The sequence below is a fragment of the Sorex araneus genome, chromosome 8, assembly GCF_027595985.1.
Source record: "Sorex araneus isolate mSorAra2 chromosome 8, mSorAra2.pri, whole genome shotgun sequence".
NCBI classification, from domain to species: Eukaryota; Metazoa; Chordata; class Mammalia; order Eulipotyphla; family Soricidae; genus Sorex; species Sorex araneus.
In genome coordinates this window covers 23,023,093-23,038,251 of record NC_073309.1, presented here as the reverse complement: position 1 = coordinate 23,038,251, position 15,159 = coordinate 23,023,093, and the positions used below count along the sequence as shown (strand labels likewise).

At 49.0% G+C, this 15,159-nt stretch overlaps 2 protein-coding genes and 1 non-coding gene across 5 annotated transcripts in view; 1 reads left to right on the top strand and 2 right to left on the bottom strand.

Moving 5' to 3' along the window:
- The window catches only part of PSME3IP1 (proteasome activator subunit 3 interacting protein 1), a 37,982-nt gene extending 32,181 nt beyond the window's left edge, over window positions 1–5,801 (bottom strand). Inside the window, exon 1 of one of the 3 annotated variants that reach the window (XM_055145184.1) lies at window positions 5,694–5,801. The gene's annotated coding sequence lies outside the window, so the exon portion shown is untranslated. Of the gene's footprint in view, window positions 1–5,609 lie in introns of all 3 variants that reach the window. The other 2 variants (XM_004600646.2, XM_055145183.1) reach the window with 2 other exon arrangements.
- A 260-nt stretch (window positions 5,802–6,061) lies between these two features.
- Window positions 6,062–15,159, top strand: part of RSPRY1 (ring finger and SPRY domain containing 1) — a 53,173-nt gene continuing 44,075 nt past the window's right edge. The window contains exon 1 of the mRNA XM_004600645.2: window positions 6,062–6,192. The gene's annotated coding sequence lies outside the window, so the exon portion shown is untranslated. The remainder of the gene's footprint in view (window positions 6,193–15,159) is intronic.
- On the bottom strand, window positions 11,131–11,265 carry LOC129406901 (small nucleolar RNA SNORA51). The gene has a single exon (XR_008631322.1). It is a non-coding gene; the product is annotated as a small nucleolar RNA SNORA51 (small nucleolar RNA).

Genomic DNA, 15,159 nt, shown 5'->3' with positions numbered 1-15,159 from the left:
CTAGCACGAGCTGTTTCATTCATATTTGAGTTGTGTATTATAAAAGACTCTGTCGCTGGCTGCTTAAGAATACAAAAGCACAAACAATAAAAGTAGGGGCCGGGAAAAACTACAAATCCATTACATACGCATGAACCTCGGATTTATTGACATGCACTGAAAGACGATGAACAACTCAGATATTGGTTCCCTGAGCTGACCCTCCCGTGCCTCTAACACTTTCATGACTGTGGGACAATTCCAGTCCTAGCTGTACTTTCAAAGACAGTTGAGTACACGCAAACCACCTATAGGAGGTTCCCAAAGACCATTCAGTTCAGTGTGGACTTGGGCCAGCGCCATCGTACAGCAGGTAGGGTGCCGGTCTTGCCTGTGGCCGACCAGGGTTCAATCCCCAGCATCCCATACGGGCTTCCAAGCCCACCAGGAGTGATTCCTGAGCACAGAGCAGGAGTGAGCCCTAAGCACCAGTGCGTAGGGCCCCCCTCCACAAACAAGACAAAATATGTAATATATATGTAACAGTTCAATGCAGACTCCTGATAGCTGATGAGAAAGAGCACGGAACTAAGGTGGGAAAAAACACACTGGATCAACATTCTGCTCGGCCAAAAGATAGCTGAGGACCTAGTCTTATTCTAGTTGTTTCCCTTAAAGTTGCAATTTCCTATCAAACGATGGATACATTAAATGAGGATTTGCTGTATTTCTTCTAAGGCTCAAAATAAGAAAACTGTTAGGGAGTTTTGGGGTCTTTGTTTGTTTTGCAGTGTTTGGACTCAAACCACAGACTGTACACTCCCAAAACCCTGCTACTGAGCTATATATCGGGGCCCAAGGCCAGATGCCCAAGTTGGAGGCAAATCTGGTTGTGTGGGAATGTTACCGGTATCCAACATTATGCCTCCCCTAAAAAAGAATTTTTGAGGGTAGATTTAGATACTTTTGCCATCCAGGCTGACTCTGAAGCCAACTCCAAGCTAGGCTTTATCTAATTCCTAAGATCAATTTTTTTTTTAAAGTACAGTGGTACTTTTAAAGGAAACCTTGCGGGGCTGGAGCAATACAGGAAACCTACAGCGGGTAGGGTGTTTGCCTTGCATGCGGCCAACCCGGGTTCGATTTCCAACATCCCATATGGTCCCCTGAGCACCGCCAGGGGTGATTCCTGAGTGCTGAGCCAGGAGCAACCCCTGTGCATCGCCAGGTATGACCCAAAACGCAAAAAATAAAATAAAATAAAATAAAATAAAGGAAACCTTGATTGAGTACCTACTATGTGCATAGCACAATGGCAGGTACTAAGCTGGCACTCTACTTTTTTTTTTTTTTTTTTTTTTTTTTTTTTTTGCTTTTTTGGGTCACATCTGGCAATGCACAGGGGTTACTCCTGGCTCTGCACTCAGGAATTACTCCTGGCGGTGCTCAGGGGACCATATGGGATGCTGGGATTTGAACCCGGGTCGGCCGCGTGCAAGGCAAACGCCCTACCCGCTGTGCTATCGCTCCAGCCCCGGCACTCTACTTTTTATGAGGAGCCTGCGTTCAGTAAAAAAATAAGGTTCAGTAAAAAATAAGGTTGGTTGCAGCCGTGATACACTTCATACCACACACCTACCCATACTCTAAGAGTATCACACCGCATCTGATGGGGTTCAGAGTAGGTGGCAACCAATCTTAGATGGAAATTTTTTTTTTTTTTTACAGATACATAAGCACACAGGTTCAATTTTAACAACATGTTAGTGATCTCTTGTAGAAGGGCTTAATGGCCCCTGGGTGAAATAAAACAATCTTCACACTCTTTCCCCTAAGGAAACCTTTCTGTAGCATTTTCAGATGTTTTTCCTAACAAACAATACAAAACATATTATTTCAGTTCTGCTTCGGGGCAGGGGTTGAGACTCGGGATCTGAAATATGGTGGTAGGAAGGTGCAATGGTGGTGGGATTGGTGTTTGAATATTAAATGTAATCGAATATTCTGAACTACTTTATAAAATAAATTTTTTTTTTTTTGCTTTTTGGGTCACAACCCAGCGATGCTCAGGGGTTACTCCTGGCTTTATACTCAGGAATTACTCCTGGCGGTGCTTGGGGGACCATATGGGATGCCGGGGATCGAACCCGGGTCGGCCGCATGCAAGGCAAACACCCTACCCGCTGTGCTATCAATCCAGAACCAAAATCAATGGAAGTGATCATTTCCAGCAATAGATTAGGGCTACTGACACCATCTTCCACCTCTATGACGAAATGAAAAACGAAGAAATCTTTAAGATAATTCTTAAAACAAAACAGGAAAGCTAACAATAAGGAATGTGACTGGGGCAGGAGTGATAGTACAGTGGGTAGGGCGTCTGCCTTGTATGCGACTGACCTGAGTTCGATCCCGGCATCCCATATGCCCCCTAAGCACTGCCAGGAGTAATTCCTGAGTGCAGAGCCAGGAGTAACACCTGAGCATAATGTGACCAAGACACAAGACAAGGGGAAAATGCAAAATTAAACCCAATATTCCCATATGATCCAGTAATTCCACTTCTTGGCAACTACCTCAAGGGCCCAAAAACATTCTTCAGAAAAGACATTTGTACTGTGTTCACTGCAGCACTATTTGTAACAGCCAAAATCTGGAAACAACCCAAGTGTCCAAGAACGTATGACAGGATAAAGAAACTCTGGTGTACATACACAACAGAATCAACTATAAGAAGACAGAATCATGCAATTTGCTGCTATGGAGGGTGGCCGTGGAGAGCACCATGCTGAGTGACGTTAGAAGGGACGGGATAGGCACAGCAAGGTCTCTCCTACATGCAAGACGAAAAGAAATACAGGAGACCAGAGGGACACTACAGAGGGCAGGGCATTTGCCTTGTATGTGGCCGACCTGGGCTTAATCCCTGGCATTCCACAGGGTCCCCCAAGCACTGCTGGGAGTGCAGAGCCAGGAGTAACCCTGGAGCACTACTGGGTGTGACCCAAAACAAAAAACAAAATCAAAACAAACAAACAAAAACCACACAGCAAGGAGTAACAAGTGGCCAAAGACAAAGGCACCTGGAAAGGGGTCTATGGAACTGAGCTGGCCACATTGGTGGGACAGGGGGTTGCGTGTGGGGTGGTCACTCTGGTGCAAGGTGTCATACTGTAACATTATGGATAAAACCCAATCAGTAACAGTGTTATGAGTCACAGTGCCTAAAATAATTTTCTTTTTAGAAAAAGCAAGACACAAAACCAACATTCCAACAGTTTTTCGTCCAGATGGCTTCTCTGGCCCGAAACCCTACTTTGGTGGCCCTGATAAGTAAACAGAAACAAAAGTGAGAGCCTCGAGTCTGAAGCAGGGTGTGAAGTTTGATGACCATCTTCCTTCTAGCAACCCCAAAGAACTATACCCTGAAGATCAAGATGAACTGGGACTGGGGAGAGAGACCACAGAACAGTGGGCAAAGGAAAGAGACGACTCTCCCCAGCAAAAAAGAAACAGACCCCAAATAGAATTCAGATAGTGGACTTAACACACACTGATTATAAAACATATTTATGCTCACCGTGTTTGAAGAAATTAAAACCAAGCCCCCCCAATCAACAGCTGAGAATAAGAAAAATAGAATGTGTCTAAAAGATCTGAACAGTTTAGGAACTATGAATAGACGAGCTTTTGATTTCCAGGGATATATTTTATAATATACGAAAAATGACTTGAGAGATAATATGAAATAAATGTTATATGCCTGCAGGTTGGAGGGTGGGAGGGAACCTGGGGATATTAGTGGAGGGAAAGGGACATTGGTGGTGATACTGGTGTTGGAACATCGTATGCCTTAAACAACTCTGTTATGAGCAACTTTCATAAATCACGGTGTCTCAATAAACATTCCTGAAAAAAAAGAAAAAGACTTGAGAATTAATGATGAAATTATCCAGAATAGCATATGGAAAAAATAAAGAGTAAGAGGCATAGAGTAAAAAGTTCTTCATTCATTGAGAAGGAACACAGACAACAGGACAAGAGTAATATATGAACATGAAATGGCTAAGAATTTTTCAGAACTGAAGACACTAATCAACAAATTCTAAAAGAGTAAATACCCAACAACGAAAAAGAGTTGGGTACAAGATAGTGGAACACAGAGTACCAAAGATTAAGAGAGCAACCCTTAGAACATATCTTCAGAGGAAAGAGTGAAATGAATCATATGCAATGAAGACAAGCATGTACAATTTGTGATCAACAGTGCACATCCTGAAACCGCTTAAGTTTAGGTGCCTCGAGGCGTAATTGTCCCAGGACTGAGTCTAGGGCAGAACCGAGTGTACTACCAGATAGATGGTTTTCAAGCAGCCTGAAGGGAATCAAACACCACGAATCTTAGAAAGCAAGAAGGCTGCTTGCCACGGGAAAAGGCCTTGGCACGATCTCCCCTTTCTCAGAATCGCCAAGAACTCCCTCCATAGGCTGGAGAGACCGCACGGCAGGTAGGGCACCTGCCCTGCACGAGGCCCGCCAGGAGTGATCCCTGAGCACAAGGCCCGGAGCAAACCCTGAGCACTGCTGGGCATGGCCAAAAATGCCATCTCCACCCCCCCAAAAAAAAAACCCACCACCAAATTTCCCCCCAGTTTAAGACTCCAAGATCAGCTGAGTCAGAAGTCAGGCCAGTCTCGTACCCTCCCACGTCGTTAACAGCTGATCCAATCTGTAAGAATAAATAAATCAATAAAGATTTAAAAAGCTGTGTTTCTCTCAGTTCAGTTCCTTGCATCATAAAGGAGTCCCCACGGATGTCGGGAACCAGTTCCCGGGGTTCGGGTTTGCAGGGGGACGAGGAGAGCAGCAGCGGCCTCAACAAGTCCTATCTTGGAGCCGCTGCACAGCACCCGGGGGCTGGGCACTCCCACAGCCCCCTGCGCGCGCGCGCGCGGGGCTACGCAGGGCCCACCCGGGACCTGGCGTCAAGACAGTTTGTCCTTTTTTCGGGTGGGGTCCGAAAACCTGTACTTTTAAAGAGACCGAAAAAGATCCTGTTTCCCAGTCAAAGACCCCCAGCTGAAGAGCAGGTACCCGCCCCCCTCTCCCTCCCGCCCCAGCCCGCAGAAGACAGCGACCCCCTCTCCGGGCACTTTTCTGCAAACGAGCAGGCGGGTTTCCTGTTGGGAAAAGCATGCACTCAGCCCCGCGACTTGTCCCGGGCCCAGAACTGCGTGTTTCCCGTCCTCCGCCGACACGCGGTGAGTGGAAACATTTCCGACGAGGCATCCCCGCCCCCCGACGTCCCGAGTAGCCTCGAGCTCCTGGGGGGCACACGGCTCGCTCCTCACCGGGGGTGCCCGAGTGAACCCCAACTGGTAAGACTGGGGGGGGGCTGAGGGGGAGGGAGGTAAGGCGGCCGGACTGGGCGGGACCGCTGCAAAGGGTCGGGGCCCCTCGTGCAACGCGCCCCCCGCGCCCCCCAGGGCTGCGCCCCGCTGAGACCTGGGCCCCGCGGACTCCGGGCACCGGGGCGAGCGCGCAAAGCCCGGAGAGCAAGTCCGGCCCTAACGCCCATCTCGGCCACGCAGAATGCGGAGCCCCAGTCCCGGGGCCCGGGCCGCACTCACCGACCAGCGTAGTGGAAGGCAAGACCCCCTCACCTCGGCGGCGCCCACCCCAAACCGCCACGGCCGAGACCGCCCGCTCTTTACGCGGAGGAGAAGCAGCCAGCAGGGGAGACGCCAGCAAGCACGGGAGGCTTCGCTTTTGTATTGCTTTTGACCCTTCACGGCTTCCTCTTCCTCAGCGCCACGGCAGAGCCCCGCCCCACTTCCGGCGGCGCAGCCAATCCGCACCTCTCTCCAACCCCCGGGAGAACGATGGAAATCCGGGGCTCCCAAAGCGAGCCCGGGGAGCTTGATTGGGCCATTCACACCTCCGGAAAGGGGATTGGCCGGCTCGCGTTCGGGGGGCGGGCCCGGGAGGCCCGTCACGTGACACGCTCCCTGGGACCTGATTGGCTTTCGGGGAGAGGGATTGCCACCGAGGAAGGGGCGTTTCCTAGGGGACTGAGGGAGGGCCGGGGCGGTGCGACGCGGGGGTGGGCCCCACCGCGTAATGGCAGCGCGGTGGCCTCGCGTCCATCTTTACCGCTCTCCCGGACCTGTCACAAAGGAGTCGCGTTGCCGCCGCCGCCGCCCCCTCCCGAAGGTGCGTCCGGGAGCGGAGGGGGGTCAGTGCGGCAGCCCGCCGCGCCGCCCGGGGCAGCGCTCGGGCCCCGCCGCGGGGGCCGTCGGGGGGCTGGGCACGTCCGCGGGGCAGCGGGGCAGCGGGGCAGCGCGCCGGGGCTGCGGCGGGGACCGCGGACGGGAAGGGCCGGCGCGGAGACGGCGGGGGCAGAGCCCGGGGCTCCTGCGCCCTGGCCCGCTCTGCGGGCGCCCGGAGAGGGGCCTGGGGGAGGGTGTCCCCCCTCTCTTAGGGGGGTCTTGGCCCCAGGAGGTCCTTGGGGAGTCCCCCTGGCGAGGACGCCGCGGCCCCAGGGGTCCAGGTGCGAGGCCCCTGGAGGGAGGGCGACGGGAGGGTGGGGTTGGGGGTTTCGGGGTGCACACACGGTGGGTGGGAGGTCGCCTCTCCCCTCCCCGGGAGGCTGAGAAACGGCTGGAGGTGCCGACGGGCTGCTCTTGGGGCGGGGGCATCCGCTGGGCGGGCCTGGGAAGGAGCCCCCCGCCCGATCCCCGCCGCGGGGAAGCCTGGGTGGGTGGGTGGGGGGAAATGGGGAAGGCCCGGGTTTTCCTCTCGGGAACCCCAGCCTGTGTCTGACACCTGGGCGCCGGCGTTGCGGTGGGGGGTGGGCGGGCGCGTTAAACCCGACCCACCCCCCTCCTCAACTTGGCAAACGCGCCAGGCGTGTTGCTTTCAAAATGATGATGATGATGATGATGATGATGATGATGATGATTTGGCGGGGGTCCCCACCTTCTGCCTCAGTTTCCCTGTCCCGGGGGACCGCCCGCCCGAGGAGCGGCGGGTGCAGTGGGGCGGTCCGGTGGACGCCTGGGTGTAGCCGTCGGGAACTGGGTGGGGTGAGGGGTGGGGGGGACTTTGAACTGGGCCGGGTTGCAGTTGGCACATTCTGGACCCGCGGGGTCCTCCCGGGCAGCCGCGCACGGCCCGCTAGGCGGCTCAGCCGTCAGCGTGGGCGCGCGTGGGAGGGGGCGGGGGGCGCCGGGGTCTCGGGCTGCAGGCCCCGGGGAGGGCTTGGCAGCCCCCCGCCGCGCCACGGCGCCGCTGCCCGGGCCGAGGTTCCAGCCCTCCCCTCCCCGCCCCGGCGCCGGCGGGTTGCGGAAGCGAAGTGGCAGCGGCCGGCTGCGAACTGCGGAGCCGCGCGGGGGTGCGTGCGCGCGCGTGTGTGTCTGTGTGTCTGTGCGTGTGTGTGTGTGTGTGTGTGTGTGCGCGCGTGCACGCGCGGTGTGTGTGTCTGTGTGCGTGTGTGTGCGCGCGCGCGTGAGTGCATGTGTGTGTGTGTGTGTGTGTCTGTGTGTGTGCGTGTGCGTGTGGCTGCAAGGGACCGGCTTTGTTAATCACCTATGGAGTGCTGGGAGCCATATTGTGCCCGGTCCCCGCAGCCCCCCAAGCCCACCGCGGCATCCCCGCTGGCTGGCGCGGAGGTGCTGGGCTTTCCAGGTGTCGCTTCCGGAATGTTCCTGGCCCGCGTCTCTGCGGGGCCCGGGAGGCGGCGGCGCGCCCCGAATCTCTTCCTCCTGCCGGTGGTTCTCCCCGACGGCTGCAGCAGTGTCCCCCAGGTGGTTACACTGTCAGCCACCCCCCACCCCCGCTCCAGAGGGGCGCGGGCTTGGGGTGCCCGCTGCAGCGCCTTCACCCCGGGCTGTGATTCCGGCCACGATGACCTGTTCTTTTCATTTTTTTCTCCTTTTCCTTTTTCCTCCCCTCCTCGCGTATGATGCTTCCCGGGGCACAGGAGCACTTGCTTTGAAATTTCCCCTCCACGGTGAGCGGTTCTGTTCCGTCTGAAATAGGGTTTGCGTTTCCTGCGATGACATCTTGGTGGCTTCCTCTCGGAGGCTCTAAGGTGTTCCCGTCCGCCCGCGTGCGCTGCTGCTCTTCCGTTACTGGCATTTGTTAGAGATCTTCCCCCCTCCCCCCAGATTTTGGGTATTTGGTGATTTTTGAAGTCGTTATTTTGCTTGTTGTTTTTAGTAAAAAATAATAATAATAATAATAAAAGACTTAACATTTCCTATCTTTTCTCGTCTTTTACTCCTTTTGAGTCTTTTCAAAAAAAAATCACTGGTGATTATTTATTTATTTATTTATTTATTTTTAAATTCTTTTATTGATAAACCATGTGGAAAGTTACAAAGCTTTCAGGTTTAAGTCTCAGTTATACAATGCTCAAACACCCATCCCTTCACCAGTGCACATATTCCACCACCAAGAATCACGATATACCTCCCCCCTTTCACTGGTGATTTTATCAGCCTTTTCTTTTCCCAGGATCCATTTGTCCTGACCAGCTTCTTAATATCTTTGTGTCCTGCTTTTTGCCCTTTTCCACAATCTTCATTATTTTTGTACTCCATGATTATATTTAAGCTGTTATACAAAGTGCGTTTTTTCTGCCTTGTCAGCAAAATAGCTCTTCTTTTAGTAAATTGGCCAAGATTCAAGAGGAAATAAAACTAAATATTTTGCATAACAATATTCTGTGGTGTGTAAAGGAAAGTAACTCTTGTGAGAAAAGTAACAACAAAGCTTTTCGTGTTCTAAAGTGCATTTGCAATATTCTAAGCTTATGAGTTTAATTCAGTCTGTCAAGAATTATCTGTGCTTTCCCTGATACTGAGGTAATTTGTTATAATGAAGTGAATAGTCACTTTCAAAAATACTGTTCTGCGGATGGAGCAATAGCACAGCGGGTAGGGTGTTTGCTTTGCACGCGGCCGACCCGGGTTCGATTCCCAGCATCGCATATGGTCCCCCGAGCACCACCGGGAGTAATTCCTGATTGCAGAGCCAGGAGTAACCCCTGTGCATCGCCAAGTGTGACCCAAAAAGAAAAAAAAATACTGTTCTTTTAATACTCTAATATACAATTTGGTAAGTTATTCAGAATTCTGGAGGGCAGTAATCAAGGCTTATTATTTTAAATGATAATTTTCTGTCTTGTGGAGGGATCACAGTACAGTAGGATGAGATGGTCATATTGCAGAATTCCGGGGACGGTCACTGGATACCACAGATGGGACCCTTGGGGAGCCAGTTGTCTAATTGAGAGGAGCTGTTGGGCAATAGGAAATTATCAGTTTGACTTCCTTTTAAAGTATTGGATATTTTAAAGGCATTGCCATTGCATTTGAATCACTTTTCCTGGTATTTAAGCTAGAAAAATTGAAACACAGAATAGATAGGAAGGAGTGAAAATAGCCAGGAAGAGCCAAAACTTGAATCACAAACTTTAGGAGCAGACTTGTACAACTTTTCCAAGTGCAAAAAGAATAGATGTTTTCCCCTCTAATTTGTCTATTTACTATCTTTGAAGTTGTTTTCTTGCCAACCTTTGTACTTGCTTAAAAAGTGCTTATTTGTTATACTCCCTGTTCTTTCTGAAAGATGGTGCTTGTTTAAAACATATTTAACTATAGATAATTCCATAATTTTTTTTTTTTTTTTGCTTTTTGGGTCACCCCTGGCTGTGCTCAGGGGACCATATGGGATACTGGGATTTGAACCCGGGTCGGCCGCGTGCAAGGCAAACGCCCTACCCGCTGTGCTATCTCTCCAGCCCCCGATAATTCCATAATTTCCATAATTTATATACAAAGGTAAATGAAGTAAAGTCATCTTACAAATAATGTTGAACACAGAGAATATTCCCCTTTCTTCCTTTCTTGGGTTTCGAACACTAAGACTGCATTTGAGAGAGCGAAGAATTGATGCACCCCTTAAGCTTGTTAGGGAATGAACCCTGCCTGTAGCTTTCTTACTGCTTGAATTATAGTTTGCAAGCATTATTTTAGGAGTCTATACACATCACGTAGGTTTGTAATGCTACCTTACTCTGCAAGTTCATTATTACCTTATGGTCTAATGCTTGGTGTTCGTCTCCTGCCTCCTGAAGCATTGCTTTCTCTCCTGTGCTCCCTTAGTGCTTGAGTCTCGCCCGAGGACTCCTGTCCGGCTTCTCCTCGTGGGAAGGGCAGCTCTTTTTTTTTCCAGTGTGACTGCATCGTAATTGTTGCTAGTACATATGCCTGAGGGCTAGTTATTAATAACCTACCAAGTGATCGTTTTATTTTGTTTTGGGGCCACACCCTGCTGTACTCAGGGTTCTACTGGCTCTGCGCTCAGGGATCACTCATGACGGTCTTGGGGACCTTGGGGACCTTGCAGAGTGCCAGGACCAAACCCAAGTCAGCCTGGAGCAAGGCAAGTACTTTTACCCTCAGTTCTTTTTTCCCTCTGATCCCATTTTTTCAAGTGAATTATTATTACTTTTTTTAAAACTTCTTTTTCCTGTTTTTTTTTTTTCTTTTGCTTTTTGGGTCACACCCAGCAATGCCCAGAAGTTACTCCTGGCTCTGCACTCAGCAGTTCCTCCTGGTGGTGCTCGAGGGACCGTGTGGGATGCCAGGGATTGAACCCGGCTGTGTGCCTGTGTGCCAGGCAAATGCCCTGCCCACTGTACTATTGCTCAGCCCAAACTAGCATGATATTAGTTTATTTTCCCAACCATTTTTCTCCCAGAAAGATTGCCCTGAGAGACTTGGCGTCAGTCTCAAGCCGCTGGTGTGTCGTAGGCCAGGTGGGCATTCCTGCAGGACTCAAGCATGTTGCTCTATGAACCATCAGTGTGCTCCCTCATTAATTTTCAGTTTTCCGTTGTTCTTCTTTCTTCAAAAAAAAATAAAAAGATTGTTAGATTTACTCTTGACTGCTTCTTTGTGCTTTTGGTTAAACTTTTGCTATGTGGTTGGGGATATTTTTACCAATAATTGTTTGACCTACAATTTATACCAGTATGCTGGCGGTAAAATGAAAAATAAAAAAGCCAACAAAAACCAAAAACCATGGGTATACTGAAATGCAAATGTAAATTCCTAATTCTTATTTTGCTGTGTGTGTGGCCCCCTACGCCCCCCCCCAGTTCATATTAGACCAGGCAAAGGGCCTGTGCCTAGTGAGTAATGGGGTGAGTTTATGATGCCGCCTCTTTCCTTATAGTCCGTGTGAAGAACACAGCCTATGGTTAAGCACCAGGAGACCTCAATTCTGCTGTTGGGAGGGCACACCCAAAAAGTGCTCAGGGCATCTCTTGGCTCTGTACAGGCTTGGATCACTCCTGGTCACTCTCCAAACCACATGTGGTGCTGGGGGTGGAACTCCCGTTGGCGTGGTACAGAGGAAAGGCCCTCCCAACCATGCCTTTCTTTTAATGCTAAAATGTGTCATGATCACCTGCAAACTTCCTTGTGCAGAGACTCTTGAATGTTATGAAGTTCCTTTCCTCTGGAAAACTGGAGTGAGATCCTTCTTCCACTTGGGCCAGATGTTTTGTCCCTGAGTTTCTGCGGCATTAGCTGTTAGTGGGAGAGAACTCTGTGTTGTCTGTTTTCCAAGAGCACGGTGGACTTTATTTCAGTTTGGGGTAGTGCCTAACATAGAAGCATGGGATTCATATTTACTGGTATTGCCTCCATTTTTCAAACTGGTAAATATTTTGAGCAGTTTCTTACTGTTGGAGATTTTTAGAATAGATTTACTTCAAATGTTTAATGAATATTGTAGATTCTCATAGCTATCCAGTTGAGTTTACAGTTGAGTGTTTTCAGAGACCTATTTTAAATATAATATTTCATTAAGAAAATTGTTGTTATTCATGCTGTTTATTTGTTTGCTTTTATTATTAGCAAAGAGTTTTCTAGAATAGAAATACCTTTTCTTTCAGGCTAGTGAATTTTGTATTTGAATAACATCCCTATATGGTTTCCTGTTATTTGGTGTCCTGTGGGGAAAATTCCCAGATAGTCTGTAGTTTTACATTTGTTTTTCTCTTCTGTGCTGCAACCGTCATTAGCACTTACCTCAGTTTTTCCTTAGCATTTCCTTTTGGGGCTCAAGGCATATTTTTCAATCTTTGAGGCCAGGAAAGATTATTTTCTCTCTCTCTCTCTCTCTCTCTCTCTCTCTCTCTCTCTCTCTCTCTCTCTCTCTCTCTCTCTCTCCCCTCTCTCTCTCTCCACCCCCCTTTCCTCTCCCTCTCTCCTTCCTTCTTTCCCTCTCTCACCTTCTCCATCTTCCACATCTCCCTCTTCTGCTTTCCCTCTCCCTCTCTCCCCTTCTCCCTTTCTGCTCTCAACTCAGGCTCTTTCCGTTTTCTTAACTCTATCCCAGATCTAAATTCTATTTTTAATCATACATTTTCTGAATTTTTAAAGGATTAATCTTTGTGCTGTTTCAGATCCAAACCATAGTCTACAGTGACCAGAGTCATAGACTCCCCCACAAGTCTCTCACGACCACAGACACCACTACTACAGAGAGAAAATATTCTTCACATTTGGGAAAACCATTTTCCCAGATATTCCTTCCCTAACAGTTCAAGAAGAAACATTTTCTGCTTTCCCTTCAGACATAAACTTTCCTGATCTCACTTCAGATCAAGTGGACCGGAGTGATAGCACGGTGGGTAGGGCATTTGCCTTACACGCAGTTGACCCAGGTTCGATCCCCAGCATCCTATATGGTCCCCGAGCACCACCAGGGGTAACCCCTGAGCATTTCCGGGTGTGGCCCAAAAAGAAAAAAAAGTATTAGAGTAGTGTTCCCAGGTGACCCAAAGGTGACCATTAAGAGGGATAATAGTACCTATGACTTAGCCTTCACATGGCGACTTCTGGCTAGATAGTTGGGGCAGTGGGTCACCTCTGAGAATACTCGCCCAGAGATGCCTTTCAGGCATAAGTAATAAATAAAAACAAATAAGTAAAAACAAATCTTCTAAAATGTTTTCAGGTAATTTGTCTCAGCTGGCCAGTGTACTCCTGATACAGTGTGCTTTACTTCTGTGTTTGTTGCAGTAGGAAATAATCTTGTTGACAAAGCTTGTTGCCTTTAAATATAATCATGAGTAAGAAAATTATGGTTTGGGAGCCAGAGATAGTTCAGGGGTTAAGGATTGCCCTGCCTATGATACATTTCCCAAGCATTAAATATGGTACCCCGAGGGTCACCAGGAGTGCCCCTGAGCATAGAGCCAGAGGTAAGCATGGGTACTGCTGGGAAGCTCCACCCCCTCAAAAAAGAGAAGAATTAGGATTTTTGTCAGTGTCTTGTATGTTAATTTATAAGCAAAATGTATTTCTGCAAAATCTTTGTATCTTGATAGGGCTTATATTACTCTGATGTCTGCATTTTATAAAACAGTACATTTGCTTAAGAGGTATGTGTTTTAGCACACGACTAGCCTGTGAGAGGCCCTGGGTTTGTTCCTAAAATAGTATTCTACTCCAGCGTATTACCTGGGGTAGAATACTACCCCCACCACCCCCTCTCTACCCCCCTACCCCCATCCTAGGACCACTGTCCCCACCCTAGTTCCACTACCCCCATCCTAGTACCACAACCCTCATTCTAGTACCACCGTCCCCACCCTAGTACCACTACCTCACCTGACTATCGTTACTCCCACCCTAGTACCAATACTTCCTCCCAAGTACCACTACCCCAGCACAGTACCACTACCCAACCCTAGTACCGCAGATGTGTCGTCCCTGATGACTCCCCAGCCCCCATATCGTCAGCTCTAGGACCAGGCCCATAGCAGTGCTGAGTGCAGCATTGTGAGTGACTGCTATGTTTTAAATTTGTTTGATAGAGTTAATTTTGTGGTGCCAGGGATCAAACCCAGGACTCTTGCACGTAAGGCAAGTACTGTACTGCTGAGCCACATCCCAGGCGAGGGGCTTCTGTTAAACAGAGACCTATGTGCTTTATTATATGTAAATGTAGCCTCTAAAATATTTGAAGTCTAGTTATAGATGTACTGATTTTTGCAGTTTTACTTTAAAAAGGATAAAGAATTTGGGGTTAGAGAAGTACAGTGGGTGAGGGTGCTTGCCTTGCACACTGCTAAGCCGGGTTCGATCCCTCACACCCCATATGGTTTCCTAAGCCTCACCAGGAGCGAGCACAGCCCAGAGTAAGCCCTGGGGACCACTGTGTTTGGCCCAAAATCAAAACAAAAAACAAAGGCATAAAGAATTAGATGGTTTGGTGATGGGAATAGATAGATAGCGATAAAGTAAGTAAAATAAAATGTCAATGGTTGACCCAAGGGCTTGTGAATAATGGGGGACGTATAGGTATAAAATTTGGAATGTATTAGATTTGGGGGATGTAGTGTCAGGGCCACCCCCGGTAGTGCTTTGTTCTCCCTGTTCTTTTACTCAGTGGTCTCTTCACACGGTGCCAGGGATCAAACCTGGACTCGCAAAGTACATGGCAAAGCGTGTACTCAACCCTTTGAACGATCCCTCTGCCCTAGAATATTTTCCTTTTCTCCATTTTTGGGCCATAGCTGACCTGGTGCCTGGAAGCTACTCCAGGCTTAGTGCTCAGTGACTGCTCCCAGGAGTGCTCAGGAGACCTTTTGGTACTGGGAATCAAAGTCAGAGCTCCCACATGCTTTGCCTGTGTTCCAGCCTCTGAACTAGCTCCCCAGCGCCAGAAGTGTCTCATGGTAAATTGGGGAAGGGCTCTATAAGCTATCAGAACTAACACTTGGCATATAATCACTGAGGAAGGAATTCAAAATAAGTTTTAATGAGAGAAAATTATGATTGTGTGTGTGTGTGGTTTTCATGTTGGATAATTTAGCTTTGAGAGGGGATAGGAAGAAATGCTTCATCCAAAGTACAAATTTTAAATGATGACGATGACAGCAACAGGAGTTTCATGCCCGAGTTTAGTTTGCTTTTTCCTTCTGTGGTCATTCGTTTAACCAACGTCTTTCTGTTACTGAGCTGTATTGTGACTGGACAGGAGCAGATACTTGAATCATTGATTCCTAGGCTGTTCATTTATTAGAGAGAGTTGCACCGGCTGGCAGGTGTCCCGGTGCTCAGTTGTTAACGGCAGGGAGATCAGTGCTTTGAGTAT